The following is a 12,235-nucleotide window of genomic DNA, read 5'->3' on the forward strand; positions in this document are numbered from 1 at the left end:
CAGAAGGTACATTCGGTTCTTAAGCCACCTCCTTATATTCTCCATCTACTTTCGGTTCACTAACGTAACCCTTGAGACTCTCGGTCTTTACCACTGAGGTTTATGGTTACACAACATCTGCGTTTATGATCTTGGATACGTTTACCACGTGCTAAGTGAAACCCAAAATCCAACACCAAAAATGAATTGACGGTGAGTGATATACTCAAGAATTTACTGGTTACCTAAGGAAATCTCTTTTTATTTTTTATGCGTGATCTTTTATGAAATTGTCTACAGCCAAGACATTTCTTCCCAAAGAGATCCAGTTTGTTTTTTTGAGATTTCTGCTTCCTATACGTCATTAACATAATATATCCCACCTACCTGTTCAACAGATCACATTGGTCTCACAGGTACCTCTACCAACAATCAGTTTTATGTTAAAGCTTGATGTTCGGTTGGAGGAAAGCTACCCTATGCCTATGCTTAAAATAAGCCTTTCAATGTTTATTAACAAACAGTTGATCGTATTTTTCGGGAAACCACATAAGCACTTCAAGTCTCTCTTGACTTTGAAGGAAGTGATTCTTGCCCGGAATCCTCTACTTTCGGTCTTATAATAAGACATCACTCACATCCCATACACTCTTGATTTATTTCTCTATCTTTCACACTCTTATGCACGAAAATTTATATTTTCCAACATTCTTATTGCTGTTTGGTATCAGTTTTGGTTATCAATTGTAACCAAACACGGGGATATTTGGAATTTCAAACGTTAAGTGAAGATAAGATTTAGGCGCGGGATTTTATTCCGTTTCAAAATTCACGCGTGCTGACGCATTCCTGGGATTAACCACATTGTCACATCGCGCTTTTTCAGGCGACGCTTTAGCAACCTCATCATCACGACTTTCTCTCTCCAGGCAATGGTATAAATAGGGATGAACGTTTTATTTGTCTCATACCATTCTTGAGTTCTCTCAATCCTAAAATTTCAGCAGCTGATAAGAAGTACTTCATTGATATGCTTTGGTGGTATGCTACATTTCGACATCATGTTTTGGCCATTATACCGAGAATATTTGAAACAGTGAAGAAGTTCTCTGTTGTGAAAAGAGATTGAAGTTTCTGCTCCAAGGACGCAAAGGGGGAGATTGTTAAGTATTTTAGTGTTGCGTCTTGGGCTTTTGAGTTTTGTACTCGGATTGGGCTTATCCATCTGTATTTATCTAGATTAGTTTCATTGTTATCTAGATAAGTTGTTAGGGTTATAATATATATATATATATATATATATATATATATATATATATATATATATATATATGCATGTATGCGTATAAACTAGAATAGTCTATTACGTTGATTCTTGTAACCCTAAAAACACCTCTACAGATTGAAGTTCTTTATCGGGCTCTTCTGGGGTGTTATTGCATTAATCATTTGACATATTCAATGCAATACTTGTATTCTTTAATTCGTTCTTATTTAATATCTTGCTTAGAATCATACGATCCTGAAAGAACATTGTTCTAACGAACCCCCTTGACTTAGGGTTTTCCTTCATTTCTTGGCCTTTCTGATTTCGGGTGTTACATGCTGTAGAAGGAACTCATGCTAACCTCCTCTAACTGGCTCACGAATACAATTACATATTATTAAAACTAGATAATTCTTCGAATAAAAGGTCTTTTACTACAATGGTTGGACTCAAACAAGAGCTGCATAATAGAGTTAAACCTAACTTTCTAAATTATTTAGTTTTCATGATATGTAACTCCACACCATTATCCGCCATCAGCTGCAGAAGGAAATCACGATAACCTCCTCTAACTGGCTCATGAATACAATTACATATTATAAAAAGTAGATAATTCTTCGAATGAAAGGTCTCTCACTACAACGGTTGGACTTAAACAAGAGCTGCACAATAGAGTTAAACCTAACTTTATGAAAATATTTAGTTTTCATGATATGTAACTTAGCATATTCGCTTACTAGCTAGCTGAAAATAGCAAGAACTCCTAAAAGCACAAAGCAAGCAGCATTCGAGCATCAAGTAATCAAAACAAAGCATAACCTAATTAGGCCATCCTATCACTGACTGATCAATACTAGCATGAAAATCTATCAGCTCATATAGCAGGCATACAAAGGCATCCCTCCTAGATCCTTAGCCCTAGTCTAGCATTTGATTCACAATTTCACAATTCATATCATATATAAACATGTATGAGTATTTTGGGATAACTTACTTGTGCTCGGTTGATTGCACGCACCACACCCTTTTCTCTTTTAGAAATCCTTTTTATAAAAAAAATATTTTGAAAATTTCTACCAAGTCCTTAGTTTGAGTTCAGACACACCCGGGAGTATGCCCGAATCCCTCAAACCAAGGCTCTGATACCAACTTGTAACATCTAAAAATATGGTCCAAAAAATTTCAATTTAATAATAGATAAAATAGGATTTTTCCCATAACATTCAAACATTTGAATATAACCAATGAATCAATTTGTCATAAATCAGAGTAAAACATCATAGCGGAATCTCAATGGTGTGTGCGATGCAGTCATCCCGAGCTCTTCCCTTTACAACCGGAAGTACTTGAAACATAAACTAAAAACCGTAAGCACAAAGCTTAGTGAGTTCCTCCAAAATACCACATAACAACGTATGATACACAGATAGTGGGCCTCGCCCATCATTGTCCCCACACGACATCTGACCCCGTCCGACATTAGTCCCCGCCCGACATCAAGATGAGCTCGGTAAAATGGGCCCCGACCAATGTACAATAACACATATCAAATAAACACATACTCATGCATTAATCACAGTGATACATAGCATAAAAATATCCATCAGGCCCCGTCCGACATCGGGCCTTAGTCCGAAAAACATATAAACACAAGAACATGCAAGAGTCACAAAGACAACTAGCATACTAACAACATAACATAAACATGGGCCGACATTGGTGCCTTCGACTCGCTAAGCCCGGTAAGGAAACTCACCTCAAACACAGAAAGGTAGCTGAACGGATCCCGGCTCCGAATATCGACTCTACCCAACCCCTAAACATAAAAGATTTCCTTAAGTACAACACAAAATGCCCAAAAGCCCCTTATAGGTCAAACTTGGTCAAAAGATAAAGTCAAAGTCAAAGTCAAAGTCAACAATTCGAGTTGACCTTACTCGCCGAGTTTATCCATTAGTTTGCAAAGTCGGGAAGAAACCGATCCAACTCGCTGAGTTTATCCATAAACTCGTCGAGTTCGCCAGAAATCCAACATCTAATTCATTAAGCCGATCTTAATGAAACTAAGAGCTTCATGACTTAGATCGATATCTTAACTGAATTGGCCTCAAGAAAGGTAAAGTTTCCAACTTTACCCCTAAGAACTACCAAAAGGGGTTCACAACCCAAACCCTAGGCTTAAAAGGGTAGAGGACTTAATCATTAAGCACTAAATCACCAAAGGCATAACCCCAAAATGTAGATCTGGCCCTAAAAGCTGAATGACTACGTAAATTTCCAACTTTACGCTCACGCATGACTAGAAGAAGCTCAAATGGCCAAAAGAAGCCATAAGAAGGACTTAATGAATGCCTGAAGTCCTTAAGACCATAAAGTTGGCACCTTTATGCCAAAAGAGCTCATGAGGATCATAGATCTGAAAGAATAACACTTGGGATGTCCTAGAACCCCATCAAACACCCAAACATGGCTAAAAGCAAATAAACTAACCTAAAAAGAGATCTAAGCAAATATTAAGCAAAGTTAGAAATTTATACCCGAAATGTGCTGGAAATGGTGCAAAGAATCAAAATCTGAAGGCTCCTACTAGAACCACTACCTTGCACCAAGCTTCTTTTCCTTCAATGAGCTTCAAACACACCAAAACACACCAACAATAAACTCACAACACTCAAGGAGGCTGTAGGGTTTCGAGATTAGGGTTAGGGGCTATGGAGGCTGGAAATGAGGCCAACACCTCAGAATTAAGGTGTTTAAATAGGATGCAAAACCCCAAAATTAGGGTTTCCTTTCCAGCGGCCAACTCGCCGAGTTGAGGCACCTCAACTCGTCGAGTTGACTCATTTAACTTCACGGCCAAAACAACTTCGACACATCGAGTTGAGGCTTCCAACTCGACAAGTCCTCCAAGAAAAATGCAAATAATTTGGAAATAAATTCATACCAGAAACAAGACGTTACAATATATGTAATGTATGCCAAGTATTTTTTTATTGTAAAGATCGTGACAAGGGTAAAAATGTTATTATTGCTTAATTTTGTGTGAAAGTGATGGGTGTCTTTAAATATGAACTTTGCCTCTCCCCTTTTAGTGAACAAGTTGGCTTTTAGTTTCTTGCTTTTTTCATTATAAATCAACATGCATTGTATGGAGATAAATGAGATATTTAACCATAGTGTTGAATGAAATCATGTGAAAAGATATGTCAAGGTATCATGTGAACTTAAAAGTATGTATCATTTCCCATCATGTTAGAACACTGATTACAAGACTTCGAATATGTCATTGAAGATTGTGTGTATTCATAAATCCTTTACAAGTTAGTAGACGAGTTATTAAAATTGATTAAAATTATATCATTTAAGTTATTGGTAGAAATTCTAGGATTTGAGTTTTTGAGTGACATTAATGTTTGATTCGCAAGGGCTACCAAGTTGCAGTTTTTCCCCTTGGTGTTTTGCTTCATGACCATTATGAAGGAAAACCTTTTTGATAACATAAAAGGATGCAACACCTTTTATTATGATATGAGACATTTATATATCACATAAGCAAGAAAAAAACAGAAAGTTACAATCTTGACCTTAGAAGCAAACACACACACACACACAAAAAAAAATATCATCAGTTGAGGCCATTAATGGTTTAACGATATATATTTGACGTAAATGGTATTTAATGTAATGATTATTAAAGTTTTTAATAAGTCCGATATTATATCTCAGAAAAGTAGAATCTACATTAGCAAGTAATAAATCAACAGAAAGTAAAAGGGCAAAAACAGGAAAAACGGAAATAAAGGGTCAGTTTTAAAAATATGCAGAAGCTTTTCTCTTGTATCAGAGCCAGGTTTCGATCCTGGGACCTGTGGGTTATGGGCCCACCACGCTTCCGCTGCGCCACTCTGATTTGTTGACTTAGTTGTTCAGTTTGTTTTTTTTCCTCGATTAATTTCACTGTTTTAGTTAGGAGCATTGTTAGTATTCTTATCCCATATACTATACCATTAATTAAATTCCTTTCCGATATTAAATTTTTATATACCAAATTAAAGGCTCAAAATTTAGACTTCTCTCATGGATCTTAAAGAAAAGCTACTGTGCCAAATGTGTAGAGTGTAAATGGAAAGAATGTTGTTCCTTAAGTATCCATTGATGAAAACAGTGATCTGATTCCATGTTTCGGGCATGACTTCTCTCATGATTTTCGTAAGCCCCAAATCTAAATGGTTCATCCAGCAACCAAATTTAATTTTTTTAAAAAAAGTAGTGTTTTAAGATTTATTTGGCAATGATTTTTTTTGTGGGTAGCAGTGACATATAGAGGTGCACAAAAGAAACCGGTTTTTCTTAAGTAAAAAAATCCTATATCCGATCCAAAATCGGTTTTTAGGAAGTTCAGGTAAGAAACTTGTATGGATTTATTTTACCTGTTGGATACGGGTCAAGTTTTCAAAAAAAAAAAAAAACCTGTGAATCCATTTGCATGATCGCCTTTTAGAGTTTCGTAGCCTTTTAAGTCTTGCCCAAAATTTGCCAATATTTCCAAATCTTTTATTTTTTTCGTTAATTCGTTGGATTCTTTGCTTTTATTTCCATGCTTTTAATTTCTCTTCAACTTATTGTTATCCATACATATAAAAGGTAACAATAAAGTCTTTGAAGCTTTAGTAGCATAACAAAATTAATTATAAATCTTGCCATTTACAAATTGTCTTCCACCTCTCCTTCCGGTTCCGACAACAATGGCCGACAGCATCAACGCCGCCGTTCAAGTTACCAACGGAACCACATCAAACAACGGCGGTGAGATGATACATCCTCCGCCTATTATTTCATCTTATAACGACAAGATACGCCCCATTCTTGATGCTGTCGACAGTCTCCGTCGACTTAAAGTCACACAAGAAGGCATCGCTCTCCCCACCATCGTGGTCGTCGGAGACCAGTCCTCCGGCAAGTCCAGCGTTCTAGAGTCACTTGCCGGCATAAGTTTGCCTCGTGGACAAAACATCCGCACAAGGGTACCACTTATTATGAGGCTTCAAAACCATTCAGATCCTTTGCCTGAACTCCTACTTGAGTATCAGAAAAAATCCGTTAAGATCATGGAAGAAAACCACATATCAAATGCCATTGATAAGGCTACAGTGGAGATAGCCGGAAACAACAAAGGGATATCAAATGTTCCATTAACTTTGGTTGTCAAGAAGAAAGGTGTTCCGAATCTCACCATGATTGATTTGCCAGGAATTACAAGAGTTGCCATCGGTGATCAACCCGAAAACATTTACGAACAAATAACAGGTACTTCATTTATTAATTAATGCACTTTTTGCAATGGTCTTGTTAAAGCAAATCATGCATGCAGCCAACTTCAATTGATTCGAAACTTGTGTTTTATAATTGGATTCTGAATGTTTCAGATATGATTATGGAGCACATAAAGCCAGAAGAAAGCATTATTTTGAATGTTCTTTCAGCAAGTGTTGATTTCGCGACATGTGAATATATTTGCATGTCACGACGTGTGGACATCAATGGACAACGAACACTAGCTGTAGTAACCAAATCCGATCTTTCCCCAGATGGCTTACTTGAGAAAGTTACATCAAATGATGTGAACATCGGAATTGGCTATATCTGTGTTAGAAACCGGATCAAAGATGAAACCTATGAAGAAGCTCGAATCCAAGAAGAAAAGCTCTTTGAAACTCATCCCTTGTTGTCCAACATTGATAAATCGATGGTTGGTGTTCCTGTATTGGCCTGTAGACTTGTTGAGATTCAATCAATGATCATATCGAAATGTTTTCCGGATATTGTAAAGAAGATCAATGAGAAGCTATTAGCTTCTGTTTTGGAGCTCAACAAATTACCCCGGGTTCTTAGCAGCATTGCGGATGCAATGATTGCTTTTATGCAAATCGTTGGGTCCCTCAAGGACACTTTTCAAACGATTATGATCCATGGTGAGTTTGAGTATTTGGATGATAAAGAAATGATTTGCAGTGCTCGATTGGTTGAAATGTTGGATGAATTTTCAAAAGAACTCCATAAGAGCGTCATATTTCGTGGAAACTTTCTAGTTGAGGAGATACAGGTTTTAAAGGAAGCCAATGGGATGCGGTTGCCTTCTTTTCTTACACATTCTATGTTTATGTGCTTACTTAAGAGAAAACTGAATAGTATATCAGATTTACCAGTTAGTTTTGTAAACAAAGTATGGGGCTATCTTGAAACTGTAGTAGTTAGCGTCTTGATTGATCATTGTGGGAGTTATCCACAAATGCTTCCTTCCATAAAGAAAGCATGTCTTAATGTGATGTTACTTATGAAGGAGAAGTTGATAGAAAGGGTTATTGAAATGATAGAGATGGAGAAAGTCACAGATTACACGTGTGACCCCGATTACATTGCTTCTTGGAACAAGTTAATGGGTAAGAGTCGTGATAGGTTTTTAAAGGCTGTCACCATTTATGAACCTGAATGGGAATTAGATGATTTTGATCCAGCTGAATTTGATATGGAAGGTTATGGGAAGATTAGAGTGGAACATCTATTTTCTGTTCCATCAGATACAAGAAATCAAGCATTCGATTTAACGATGAGAGTCGCAGCTTACTGGAACATTGTGTTGAAAAGAATGGTGGATTGGATAGCTCTTGAGCTTCGTTTTGCGATACATAAAATGGTGAAACAAGGAAATGGAGAAGGAGATAGTAAACGAGGTGATGGTGCGTGGTGGTGGTATGGAGAAGATGCTGGAAGAACCAACATCGGTGGCTGCAAAGAGGGAGAGGCTTCAAAAGAGTATCAGTTTGCTCCAAGAATCAAAAGAAATAGGGAAAATGACTTGTAAGGGTAACAAAGTATTATACTTGTACAAAAAATACCATTGAACTTTTTTTTGTGCACATATCACCAATCAACTATAGCTTTTGTACACATATGACCATTAAACTTCACATTTGTTCAAAAAATACCATTATATTACCGATAATAATAGGTCATTAGCCACATAACATGCCACGTGGCATGCCATGTGGCTGCTGACGTGGATTTTACTGTTTATTATGTACACATTATACCATTAAACTATTTTTTTGTACACATTATACCATTAAACTGTTTTTTGTACACATTATACCATTAAACTGTTTTTTGTACACATTTTACCATTAAACTTTCTTTTGTACACATTTTACCATTAATGTTATATAATTTATTGAAAAAAAATATCATTTCAAAAAATACATATCATTACATAAAAGTAGGTTTCCCATCACCTGATGTGGATTTTATTGATTTTCTAAATTTTAGTAAACTTATCATTATAAGTCATTTTCCTATCGGTAAACAACGACATAATTTCAATGCACTTTTTTAATCATCAACCATAATCAAGAAGAGGGAGGATTATAATAAGGTAACACGTACAAAATGTTTCATGAGTTTATAAGTATACCTCAAACGTAGTTTTCTAAGAAAATGACTTATAAGAATATGTTTATTAGACATTAGCTAAAATAATAAACAATTAAGTATTTCTTCGCCGCTCCAAATAAAGGTCTCAAGTTCAAACCTTGTGGGTTTCAATTGATGTATGACCATCATAAATTCTCAATGTAGTTGTAAAAGAAAGTCTTTAGTATCATTGTAAAAAACAAAACGTTTCCTCCAAACCTTACAAAATCAGGGAGTCACAAGTGATGAAAAACCCATTTTATGTAAAAATATGTATTTTTTGAAATGATATTTTTTGAATAAACTATATAAGATTAATAATAAAATGTGTACAAAAAGTTTAATGGTAAAATGCACACAAAAAAATTTAATGGTATAATGTGTACATAATATACAATAAAATCCACATCAGCAGCCACATGGCATGCCACGTGACATGTTACGTGGCTGGTGACCTACTATTACCGGTAACATAATGATATTTTTTAAACAAAGGTGAAGTTTAATGGTCATATGTGTACAAAAGTTATAATTGATTGGTGATATGTGTACAAAAAAAAATTCAATTGTATTTTTTGTACAAGTCTAATACTTCGTTACTCTTACAAGTCATTTTCCCCAAGAAATAATCAATCAAGCGATGGATGGTATTTCAGCTGATTTGAGTTTTTAGTATGGGAATCAAAACGTTTTCTTTCCATATGGTATTATAGTTAGAGTTCGATTAGGGTATTATGGGAACTTGTTACAAGTCTTAATTAGTTTTAAAGTTTTTTTTTTTTTTTGAACTGCGAAATTTTTATTAAACCGCAGCGGGTAGGGGAAAAGTAGAACGATAGAAAAAAAAATAAAAGTACAAGAATTACATCAAAGGAAAAATGCACCAAGAAGACCAATTTAAGGAGGTACCCCCTCTCCTGTTTTTTATCCACATGAAAGAGTTCGCCTTGATATCTTCAAAAATACGGGTCCGAGATGGAGCAATATTGTTAAAGGAGTAGTCGTTTCTGGCTTTCCACAAAGACCAAAGAGCCGAAAGAATGATCGCGTGAGTCATCTTTAGTTGAGAAGGCGATTTGGCAAAGGAGTGGGAGACAGAGAGGAGATGCTCAACATAATTAATATCAGAGAGATCAAGCTCGCACCAGTCTTGAAACATACTCTAGACATCTCGAATCCAACAACATTCCCGTAGAAGATGTATAACAGATTCATCACCTGCACCACATAGATCGCATGTACCAAAGCTTAAAACAACTCCTCTTTTTATTAGCTCAGTTTTCACAGGTAACCTCACTATTAAAAAAAAGCCATTTAGAGGCATACAAAAGTTTGACCTAATCTTGATGTAAGGTACATCCATGGTTTGTCCATGACTATTTACAATAATATATATATATATATATATATATATATATATATATATATATATATATATATATATATATATATATATATATATATATATATATATATATATATATATATAAAATCTTAAAAAAATCCAGTTAAGTCACTAATGGTAATCTATTTGGTTGACAACTAAAGACACATTAACGTACAAAAATGGACACAGTAACATCTAACCACATAAATCATATATACACAATAACATCTACCCTATTTAAGAGTTTTATAGTTCATGTTCCCTGTGTAAATCAAATTTTTAATCAGGCCTCACAAGAAGAAACAAAATATAACTACATGAAAATAAATTCAATTAGTATAACACACACTTATCAAAATTTAAATTAAAGCCTCACAATGAGAAATTTGTTAATTAGGTCTCAGAATGAGAACAAAATGCCAGTACAAACCATTACTAAAAAAACGCAGCAGAGAAAATAAAATGAGAAGATAACTTCGATGGAGAACAAATCAACTTAATCATTAGTAGGTTTGGACTGGAGATCAATGGTGAGAACTGTAATTCTTGAACGGTTAGTATGAACTGAAGATCAATTGAATGTTTGTAGGTATCGGCGAATCCGACTGAAGGTGAAACCCTAACCCGAAGTCCGAACAGTGAGGCCGGTTTGATGAAACTTGTTGAAGGTGAGGGAAGCACGAATATAATCAATCAAACTATGATTTTAGAGTGGGAATTTTCAATGGAGGGATGAGAAATTTCTTTAGCGGTCGATTTAACTTTAATGGAGGGAAACAAAATTTTTTAGGTGGAGGGAAGGAGGAAGTGAGCCCCAAATTCTTCGATGGAGGATTTATATCTAGTCAATATTACTGGCACATTGATTAGGATATTTATTTGTATATTCTATTTTCATAGAAATTATCAAGTCATAAGTTAATGAAACTTATAGTTGTGACATTTAATTATATAATCTATTTTTTATATTATATATAACAAGATATATGTCATAAATTTTGGAAACTTTTAATCGCATATAAATTATTTTTTATGTATATTAAATTGCAAAAATATATAAAATGCCATTAAAACTATTTATCTCTTTAATGGCATATGCAAAGTGCCATTAAAAATGTAAATTAGTGGGACAAAACTTAAGTGTCATTAAAAATGTGTGCCATTAAATGACTCTTTTTTTTTTAAGTGCCTATTCAATACAACTCGACATGCAAAAAAAATGATTTAGTTAGGTACCACATTATTCCAAAAGTGCTTATACTCAAGTGGGGGATAGACTTTTGATTCCCAAGCTCCATGTAAAGAGTTCACAAAGAAAACTCAATACTACAACCAAGCCAACTCCATTTATCATCTGAGGTACCGAGAGAAACCAAGGAAAGATCGTTCAAACAACTATCAAGTTCCAACAGTTCTGTGATGGAGCTAGGAGGACTCCGCCAATTCCATGAGACAACCAACGAGCCGTCCACTTTCTAACATGTATCTACAATGGAGCAGATTTTAGAAGATTCAAGAGCAAACAGAGAAGGGTATTTAGATCTAAGATCAAAATTCCCAACCCAATTATTGAACCAGAATGAAAAAGAGTTCTCAATCCCAATTACTCTTTTGAACATGTCCTGAAGCGCAATATTTTGAGAACTGAAATCAGAGATAGTGCCAACAATATTTTTCCAAACCCCAGAAGCGCCTAGCTGAACAGGGAACATTTTCCAAACCCCAGAAGCGCCTAGTTGAACAGGAAACATTTTCCAAACCCCATAGGACAGACGGTTCCACTTTAAGCCTCAAAAGCCATTTGGCCAATAGAGCCAAGTTTGAGGCTCTCAAATTTATCACACCCAAGCCACCAAATCTTTTAGGCGTTAGAACTTTATCCCAGCTAACCCAACAAATTTTGTTTGTAGAGTCGCACCCACTCTAAAGAAATTTTCTACGGATTCTATCGAGGTCATCTATAATCTTCAAATGAGCTTTAAAGAGTGAGAAGTAAAAAAGGGACAGACTCCCCAAGACCAAATTAAGCAGACTAATTCACCCGTCAAAAGATAGTGATTTTGCCTTCCAATTTGACAATTAGTCATGGAATTTGTTGAGAACGGGCTGCCAATTCCTAATCAATGGCATACGTC

At 35.4% G+C, this 12,235-nt stretch overlaps 1 long non-coding RNA gene, 1 other non-coding gene and 1 pseudogene across 2 annotated transcripts; 1 reads left to right on the plus strand and 2 right to left on the minus strand.

Annotated features, from left to right (window-relative positions):
• Positions 1–5,084: 5,084 nt before the first annotated feature.
• On the minus strand, positions 5,085–5,156 carry TRNAM-CAU (transfer RNA methionine (anticodon CAU)). Its single transcript has one exon. It is a non-coding gene; the product is annotated as a tRNA-Met (tRNA).
• A 784-nt stretch (positions 5,157–5,940) lies between these two features.
• On the plus strand, positions 5,941–8,240 carry LOC145074166 (dynamin-related protein 4C-like; annotated as a pseudogene).
• Positions 8,241–9,551: 1,311 nt separating this feature from the next.
• On the minus strand, positions 9,552–10,927 carry LOC145077279 (uncharacterized). The gene is made up of 2 exons (XR_013693064.1): positions 10,531–10,927; positions 9,552–9,931 (listed from the first exon to the last, which is right to left on the minus strand). It is a non-coding gene; the product is annotated as an uncharacterized LOC145077279 (long non-coding RNA).
• Between the last annotated feature and the right edge of the window lie 1,308 nt (positions 10,928–12,235).

The sequence above is a fragment of the Lactuca serriola genome, chromosome 9, assembly GCF_051521515.1.
Source record: "Lactuca serriola cultivar US96UC23 chromosome 9, Lser_US96UC23_V15, whole genome shotgun sequence".
NCBI classification, from domain to species: domain Eukaryota; kingdom Viridiplantae; phylum Streptophyta; class Magnoliopsida; order Asterales; family Asteraceae; genus Lactuca; species Lactuca serriola.